A 9,751-nucleotide genomic window follows, 5' to 3' on the forward strand; every position below is an offset into this window, starting at 1 on the left:
TTCATGGCAATATGGTCAGTTGTCTTTATGTTATTTAAGTCTTGGTAATAAATTTGAAGTTGGCTACTTAATGGTGTGATTGGCATGTTAAGCCAATTTATGTTTGAGAAACAAGCACCAGACATTCTTAAAATGTATAGACTTCCTTACGTTAATCTTGTTCTTACTAAAGAAGAAATTTTCTAATGTCATATGCTAATCCCATTATCTTTAGTGGATTGATTGTTTCTAATTGTTGTGGATGAGGACAAAACTTACATAAGAATTTCTGTTACTGGGATACACTTGTGCCAGAATGAACATGTGACAATTCAACAATGCTATTTGCACCATATTTATATAATGTCTATACCCCTGCGTAGATGTATTGTTTGCATGGAAAGTTTGAAGATCAAATAACATTAACATTTTTTCTTAGCTGTCTGCTCTAACAGAGGCAAGCCTAAAGCACATAAATGCCACATCCCTCAGACAATTGTGTGAATAATTCTCCCTGGGTACGTTCCTTCTGGGTTTTGGCCTTGGCTCCCCGTGTTCACAGCACTAAGAGGGTTAAAGGTTCTGGCATGGTGAATTTATTGTTGACATCTCACAGTCCTTAAAGGCAGGATCACTAATGGGTGACCTTGGGGTTCGACCGTTCCAGACCCGAGAAGATCAAGTCTCACCCCCCTCCTGCAAGTGCAGTGACCCCTCTATTCTCACTCTCCCTGGCCTAACCTTTAACTCACTGATCTTTGACCAAAGTATTAAGCAAACACCTGCTTGGGTCTGTGGTCAAAGACTGTGGACTTGAAGATCTCCCATAATTTCACGTGAATAAGCTGTGGTAATAACAATGAAATATAGAGCAGATCTGGGGACATGCTTACAGTAAGTAATTATATTATTACTGACCACATACAACATAGATTCTGTAACAACCCCTGTATAGCGTGAATCAATGCTAATCAAGTTGACCAGAGCATTAATGAATTGTCAGTGGATATACTAAGGCTTCTATTATTTGCATTAACACTGACAATGGTGCAGGAATATTTATTCCCTATTACTAAAAGAGACCAAGTCTAAAATTAAGTTTAGAATATCGTGGATTTACCATTGAAACTAATGCAAAATGCATTAATGTTTAACAGAGGTACCAGGAATCATTTAAATGATTAGATGAAAAAATATTTGATAAAGTCAGCTGAGATGAATTTTGTGTTTTGGTGGAAAGAGGGAGAATTGGTATATAAAAAATGGCTCTGAATACTTAAAAAAAGAAAAAAAAAGCAGAGTGCTATGTGATGCTTTGAATTGTTCCCCTCATATTTGATAAAAGATGTTTCAACCTCCTATGATAAGACATCTTAAAATATGAAATCAACCAACAAAACTTTCTGTAAGACACTAAGGGAGTCTTTCTCTATGAGGAATAACATGTTATTCTTTATTAGTAATTTACTAGTCTTTATAACATTTTACTACTGTAAAATGTTAAGGCTTATCTTGATGAATCAAAACAAAATTAGATGAACTAAGAAATATATTAAGTAAGTAATTCAGATATAATTGATTATCTAAATATTTTAGAAATAGATTATACACTGCTGACATATGATTTTTTTACTCCCTACTTAGAAACCTTTAATTAACTCACGGTTCTGTTTTAGCCAGTGAAGAAGTACAGTGCGCCCAGATGCTCAATGTTGAAGTGCAATCATGTGATGAACAGAAGAGACTTCAGACTTCAACACCCATCTGCAGCCTTTTGCATAACACCATAATATTCACAGCCTGGAGTAAACAAAGTAATACTTTTGTAGGATAATATTCCTTCAGATATATTTTTTTTCTCTAAGTCAAATTCATGGTGCAGTCATCAATATATATTGAGTTCTATTTTTTCCTATTTCCCCTTTAATTTGGGGGAGAGTGTACCACTTTTTGTTTCTGATTTTAATAGATCTCATAAAGCAGAGCCAAAATTTAAAGTCTGGGGAGTCTTCCCCCATCCTCACTATTCCTGGTCTTCATGATATTTTTCATGGGGGTCCTCTTTGTCATGTCACAGCCTTCCACTCTAATTTATACACGTTACTCTTTGGCTAGACTAGTGACACCTATGCTATTTGCATCTCTCTTTTACAAATGAGGAAACTGAAATGCCTGGTCACCCAGCTAGTAAGTGGCACAGCTAAGATTTAAATTTAGGCAATCTGACACCAAAGTCTTTCTTTTGACCACTATGCCAACAGCCTCTCAACTCAAGTAATAGTACATCCATTTAGAAAGCCATGCAACCTAGTTTCTCCTTTGGCCACGCTGCCTTATTTGACATTGCCATAGATTTGCGTGGACATTTGTTAGCTTCCTATATAATTTCTTGAGATCAAAGTCAGAGCTTCACTTTGCTTTAATTACCCTAGTGCTTGGCACTCATCGGGCATCTTAAATACATATGAATAAATAAAAAATAAAATAAATGCATGTGCAAAGTGTACAAATAAATTATTCTTACATAATGTAAATCATTTATGGCAAGTATCTGTTAATCCAATTTTGGTGTTGGGTCTAAAGAAGAAACTTAGTTAATAATATATCTTTCTCCTAAAGGAACATCATGGTCTCCTTACCAATAGTCATGGAAATGCAAAATCCCCATTGTCTTGATTAATTTGGACAGATCCTTTGGGCATGTATATGGTTCTTCTTCTGGTAAGGATACTGTCTAACCGAAACTGGATAAAGATGCATCTCTTTTTGCTGCTGAATTACAGGGCCCCAAAATGAAATAATCTGAAAGCTGGGTGTTCTCATGCATAAATCATAAATCCAAATAAGCTAACGTGATTTATTAAAAAGGAATGCATATGGGTGTGATTAGACGGCATGGTTAAAAGTGGTTTTCTGTTACTGGGGTGGTGGCTCAGTGGTAGAGCCCTTGCCTAGCATGTGTGAGGCACTGGGTTTGATCCTCAGCACCACATATAAATAAATAAAATAAAGGTCCATTGACAATTAAAAAAAATTAAAAAGTGGTTTTCTGATAAATTTTGAGAAAACTCTGGGAAAACTGTTTCAACTTGCTTATTTCGTTTTATAAGCTCAACCTACAAGTCCTGAGTGGCAGATATAATGAAAAAAAATCTTGAAATTGATATGGAAGTTACTGAAGGCTCAAGCAAAGGAGAAAAGTGGGGGAGAAAATGTGATATCCCTGCATTTTTTGTTGTTGTTGTAGATTTTAGTTAAACCATTGTGTCTGTCTCATCATAGTGACTCATAAACCAATGGCTAAGAAAATCAGGAGCCTGAAGAATACTAAAAGTTTATGCGGAATCCAAAAAGCTCATGTGCTTTAAGTCTACCCTATTTGCCTCCATGAGAAAAATTTCATAAGCAAATTTCTGTACTAGGGTTACATAATGATTCCTCTTATTTATTAATGAAATAAGTCAAATTGCTTAAAAATATGTTGTGAATTCAATGAAGTTGCTGCTACTAATAGAGTGAGAGCCTGAAATATGTTCAGCTAGAACTCATCTTGCTTAGACGCAATTGTGATTTTTTTTCCCCAAGGAAAAGAATTTTAGGTATAAGGTTAAGTATGGGAGAAAGAATATAGGGAGTCATTGCTTATTACAAGTGGCTTTAGAAGCACAAAGGGTTCAGGATTTTCAAATTAGAAATTATTAAAAGAAACCCCAAATTGAAAGCTTTCTTAATGGCTACTTATTTACATACATATGTAGACAAGTATATGAAAATCTTTTGAAGGATGGTAGCATCGAGTTTTAAAAGGGAAATTCAAAGGTATATGAATGATGTGAAAAGAGCATTACTGAATGAAAAATGTGCATCAGTCAAAAGCATCAATAAATACATCTTTTTCATATGCAAATCAAAATTTCTAAAGTAAAGGAGGCATTGTTTTATAAATAGTGAGATAATATTCTTGAAAAAGGTTACCAGTGATTACATAAGTTATCTCCTTCATAAAGAAATTTAGAGCTCACAGTTGCTCTTTTCATTAAAATGGGCTTCACATTCAGAGTCATGCTGAAAGCCCAACTCTGAATTTTAATTAGAGATAATAAATAATTATATCACTTAGGAAACTGAAATGATGAAAGAACACTGGTACCATACTACTATATTTAAAGAGTGGAGAATGATATACAAATTTCATTAAAGGCAATAAGCGGTAGGTAGGAAATTGGCAATAAATATGGATAGATTCTAAAGCTAACCAGATCAAAAAGGACACATGTATTGGACCAGAAAAAGATCTTAGGTCCATAAGGTCTCACTTTCTTCTTTTGAGGCAATTAGTACATTCTCTACCATTCAAGTAAGGTAACTGCTATTTAAACTTTTGATAGGGGGAGGAAAAAAGGGAAGGATGAGCTCTCATTTATATTTCTTCCAATGAAAAGCATAAAATTTGTTTTTCCCCACTGTTTTCATTCCCTAACTCCCACCACCCCACCAAACCCTGCTTTTTTTTTTTTTTTCATAAGGCGCATTGACATTTCAGGAGAAATTACTACCTCCAGAGTCAAGGGCAGAAAAAATGGAGAGACAAACTTCCCCAACCTACACAGCCCAGAGGGACCAGCTGATGCATAGAAAGCAGAGACTCAAGCCATTAGAGCCAGGATTGGGACTGACACTGACCTGTGCCACCACCCGGCATTGTCCCGCCATCTGCACAAATGTGAACTTTGCCTCCCAAACTTGGCTTCTCAATTAACATGTCCAGCTGGGGAAAGAATTCCGTCATTTCCCTAATATCCTTATTGCTACTGGCCTGACATATTAATATTAAAAATATATGTGCACAGATCAAGGATTTTTCTTAAGCACTTCTGTTTTTATTGCAGATAATAGGCAGGAGGTGAAAGCCGACACAATATAATTTGAAAAGCATAACCCTGATTAGGCGCTGATTGGAATGCTGTTATACCTTACATTTAAAACCTTTTTATTATTAGAACTAGCTGTCAAAACCAGGCTCAGAATCTCCTATGAAATAGATGCAAGGGCATGCGATGCTTCGCTAGTTCTGTGCAAATAAATTTAGAGTTCAAAGTGCCACTTTCTTTGAATATGTCCTTAAGTATCAGACAACTGTCATGTACATTGCTGAGGTGTTTGTAAAGACTTGTCATCTGGCTTTAATTTGTTCTCTTTTAATGGATGCTCATCATCATTCTCAGTTATTGTTCATTTTAATGTGTTATACATTGACATGGTCAAGAAACAAAAAACCATGGTACCACTGTTTGATGATAAATGGACAATGTTTATGGAGCTGGGGAGGTGGAGAAGTTATTTTCTGTTATCTTAGGAAAACTCAAAGTGATCAGGAAGGAGGTTTTCCTGTAATCTCAAAGTTAGCAGAGGCTGTCTGAAATCCCTTGGGTCAAGATTTAGCTTCCAAGGACTCACTACCTGGGTTCTAAATCAATTATCTGCCTCACCTTGAAGCAGATTACTTAATTCCTTTGTCAGTTTTCTCTTCCTTATAAAGGAGTATCTTCTGACTCAGGGCGTCCTTGGGAAGATGAATTGAGACAATATGTAGAAAGATATCAGCAGAATATCTGGGAAGGAGTAACTGCTCAGTCATATTAGCTCTCATTTTGGTATTTAGTTGTGTCCCAACAATATCAACAAATGGCTTTCAAAGCCTCTGCTTAAAATGCATGTTGTGACAAGGAACTCACTAACTTTCTGAATGGTTTTATCTGTTACAAACCTCCGTGTGGTATTCTTATGTGTCTTTGTGTCTGTTTTACTTTGTTCTCTAGTATCAGAGAGAACCAAGTAAGGTTGTTTCTGCCCCACCCTTCTGAAAGCACCCTTCTGAATGGTTACCCAACTGACTCATTTTTTTTTTTAAGATTTTATTTGTTCTTTATAGTTATACGTGACAATAGAATGTATTTTGACACATCATACATACATGGAGTATAACTACCCATTTTGTGGTTGTACATGATGTGGAATTACACAGTTTGTGTATTCATATAGGAACATAGGAAAATTATATCTGATTCATTCTACTGTTTTTCCTTCCTTTCCTTCCCCTTTGTCTAATCTGGTAAACTTCTACTCCCCTCTCCTCATTGTGAGTTAGCATCTGCATATCAGATATAATATTTGGCCTTTGGTATTTTGGGATTGGTTTATTCCACTTAGAATGATAGCCTCCAGTTCCATCCATATACCAGCAAATGCCATAATTTCATTCTTCTTTATGGATGAGTAATATTCCATTGTGTATATGTACTACATTTTTTAATCCATTAATCTATTGAAGGACACCTAGGTTGGTTCCATAGCTGAGCTATTATGAATTGAGCTGCTATAAACATTGATATAGCCATGTCACTATTGTATGATGATTTTAAGCCCTTTGAGTATATGCCAAGGAGTGGGATAACTGGGTCAAATGGTGGTTTCATTCCAAGTTTTCTAAGGAATCTCTTTACTGTTTTCCAGAGTTTAAACTGCTCCTTTAAAACACTATTTTCAGTAGGTGAATTTCTCAGGGTCCTCAATTCCTCTTATCACCCAGATGAAAATTCTGTACCATTCAGATAACCCCAGTCCATCCTTGTTTCTCAGTGGCCCAGAATTTTTCCACAAACTAAACCACCCATAGCAGAACAGCATGAATGATATGGTGGTGGTGATGGTCTGGGCTTTGCAGCTACTTAGAGCTAGGTTGAAATCTGGTCAGTACCACTTCCCATTTGTGTGACTTAGGCATAGTCTAACTTTCTGATCTTCAGGTTTATCATGTGTAAAGTGGGCATGATGCTTCCATCCCCGCAAATTTGTCAGGAGAATGGGTGGCAGAATATTTGAGAAGAGCAGGAGATCATCTCATGAGAACTACGACTCTGAGTCACATACCTGTCATCATTTAGGGCTAGGATCTCTTTTCTATCACTTGGGAACAATGGCAGTTATCAACTTTGTGTCTCCATGAGAACAAGACACATATGGTGTAAATCAGCTAGGCTAGAAAGCAGATATTGACCTTCAAATGTAGCATAAGATGGAAAAATAAGACCAGGGAAAGCTCTAGTAGGATTTTTGTTCATAGCAAGATTGTGCACAAAATATTCTAGACCTGACCCATATACCTGTGAGGGGCCCCTTGGGAGTGCTGAGTAAGGCCATACAAGGACAGCTTCACAGAGAAAACAACAGCTAAGTAGGGAGTCCAGTTATATTGTTAGCCAGAGACCTACAAGTCTGGGTATGAGTGACTTAGAGTGAGAAGAACCTTGGATAAGCAGGGCTTACTGGGCAGGTGTAAGGCCAAGAGAAGACACATGGCCTAGAGAAAATGTTATAAGATTGGGAAAAGAGCTAAAGAGGTCATTTGTAGGGAACCCACATAGGAGGTGAAGAGAAAGTGCTAGGGCTGTGGCCAGGATGCTGTGTGATGGGAACTTGTGGGCTTGTTTGGCTTTCTATTTTTTCCTGTTGATTGACAGATCCTGTTGCCTCCACAGCAGGGGAAACATTTCTTTGGTCAAGATATTTGGAGTAGCTTATGGACTTCTATTTGTTTTTTGTTTTTTCTTCTGGTACTGGGGATTGCACTCCGAGTACTTTACCACTGAGCTACGTCACCAATACTTTTTATTTTATTTTTTATTTTGAGACAGGGTCTTGCTAAATTGCTGAGACTGGTTTCAAACTTGTGATCTTCCTGTTTCAGCCTCCCAAGTAGCTGGGACTAGAGAGGTGCTCCAGCACAACTGGCTAGACTTCTGTTTTAATATGCAGGAAAATTAGCTATAATGATACTCTTTGGTTCAGAAAATAATCATAGAATATTACTCTGTATAACATATTTTTATCGACTTTGATTCAATGGAGTCATTAGATTAGTTATTATTATTGTGTAATTTTTCTTTTAACGGTGCTTATATGGTATTTATTTCATTGTCTTAAATAATTTGTGTTGTTTCTCCTAGTTTATATTAAAATGTTATAAAGATTATGTCTTAGTACTTAATTTTACCATTGTTATGTTGGTGATCAAGCACCATTTGCATATTGGTCCACATACACATTTATTTATACATGTAACTATTAAATTTTGCACACATGTGTATTTATATATTTTCTACCATCATCAGTTGTACAGAATTCTAGACTGTTAACTAAATTTCAGGAGTAGCTGTGGAAGAGAGAGATGAGATGGCCCTCCATGTTAGAACTAATCTGTACTACAGATGAAGGACTGGAAAGAGAGAGTACAAAACAAATATTGGTCAAGCACCTGCTGTGTGCCACGTAACATAGTAGATGACGTTTTTGTTTGTTTGTTTGTATTTTTATTTGAGTCCTTACCTTTACTTCATTGCTTATGTTGCCTGTTACAATGAACACAATAAACTCCTTTTTAGAAAAATGAGGCACACAAAAGCCTTCTGTGTAAGTTCTGTATTATTTTAAAATTTTATTGGTTTGTAAAAGCATTTCCACAACAGAACTGGAGAGATCTGAGAAAGCACATGATGCATTTTGGGGAGCAGAACACTTGAACCATTATTTCATTTCATCTCATGATAAAATTAGCAGGTCAACAAATCCAGGGTTCCTTATGATGATGTAGTGGCTGCTATAACTCCAAAAGCCCTTGTCAGTTTATCCACATATGTACAGTCAGGTTCCCAAGTGTTAACCACACAAGATCTATTGGGAGAACAGCATCTAACTATGTCTGGGTCCCATTTTGTCACAGGGAAGAAATTTGGCATTTTCAGTCTTTTTCATAAGGTATGCTGCTGTCCTCGAGGCCTGCATTATATGATGCTGAAGACCATGTAGAGATACTGCTCATAAGACACCTGAATCCAGCCATCCTGATCAATGTGGTAATGTCCAAATATGTTCGTCAACCTCTGCAAGACATTGTAGACCTGGATGAGAGTGCTTGCTTGAGCTCCTTCTTGTCGATCATCCCAGAGTTGTCCCTGTCATAGGTGAGGAAGACATTCTGCCTGTCTCTGATGAATTTCCACATGCTAGTGAACTCACTAAAGTTCCCGCAAGCCTTGTCCTCCTGGTCAAACATAGAAATGATTGACCTGACAGTCACTGGGTTAAGCCAGGCCCGCATGCTATGAGAGGATCTGGCTCCAACTCACCATTGGATAGCGCTTGCTGAAGCCCATTGTCCAATATCACCCCACTTCTGTCTTTATCAATTTATCGGAAGACATTCCACAGGTAGCTCTGGTCTGGCAGTGCAGCGCCTGCAGCTGGCCCTGGGCTGGAGATTGGGGCAGGGCTGTAGGAGTAGGCAACCATGGACCAAGGTACCTGCGACAACCAACAACTTTTTATATCTGTGATTTCTATTTGTCCCTACAACAATCTGAAGATACAGATATTAATATCACTGGAATAGTGATGAGGAAACAGGCTCTTGGAAATAAGTAAGTCATTAAAGATTATTCAGCTTCACCATGACAAGCTAAGCCAAAACCTCAGTCATTCACCAGATCTCACTGCTGGCTAAGAAAAGTAAACAAATGAACTGGGACATACAAAAGCTCAATAAATAACAATGAACCATAACTTACATCTGTAGTAGGCAAAAAGAAGAATATAATACATATCTAATATATATTAACATAATGTGTCTAATATAACATATATTTACACACCTCTTTATAATCTCTAGTTTACATTGTCTTTATCAGGTTAAGTGACCTTGAACAAATTTCTGCCC

General features: G+C 37.0%; 1 pseudogene; it reads right to left on the reverse strand.

Moving 5' to 3' along the window:
* Positions 1-8,819: 8,819 nt before the first annotated feature.
* Positions 8,820-9,327, reverse strand: LOC114106684 (programmed cell death protein 6-like; annotated as a pseudogene).
* Positions 9,328-9,751: the final 424 nt, after the last annotated feature.

The sequence above is a fragment of the Marmota flaviventris genome, chromosome 2 (genome assembly GCF_047511675.1).
Source record: "Marmota flaviventris isolate mMarFla1 chromosome 2, mMarFla1.hap1, whole genome shotgun sequence".
Taxonomy (NCBI): domain Eukaryota; kingdom Metazoa; phylum Chordata; class Mammalia; order Rodentia; family Sciuridae; genus Marmota; species Marmota flaviventris.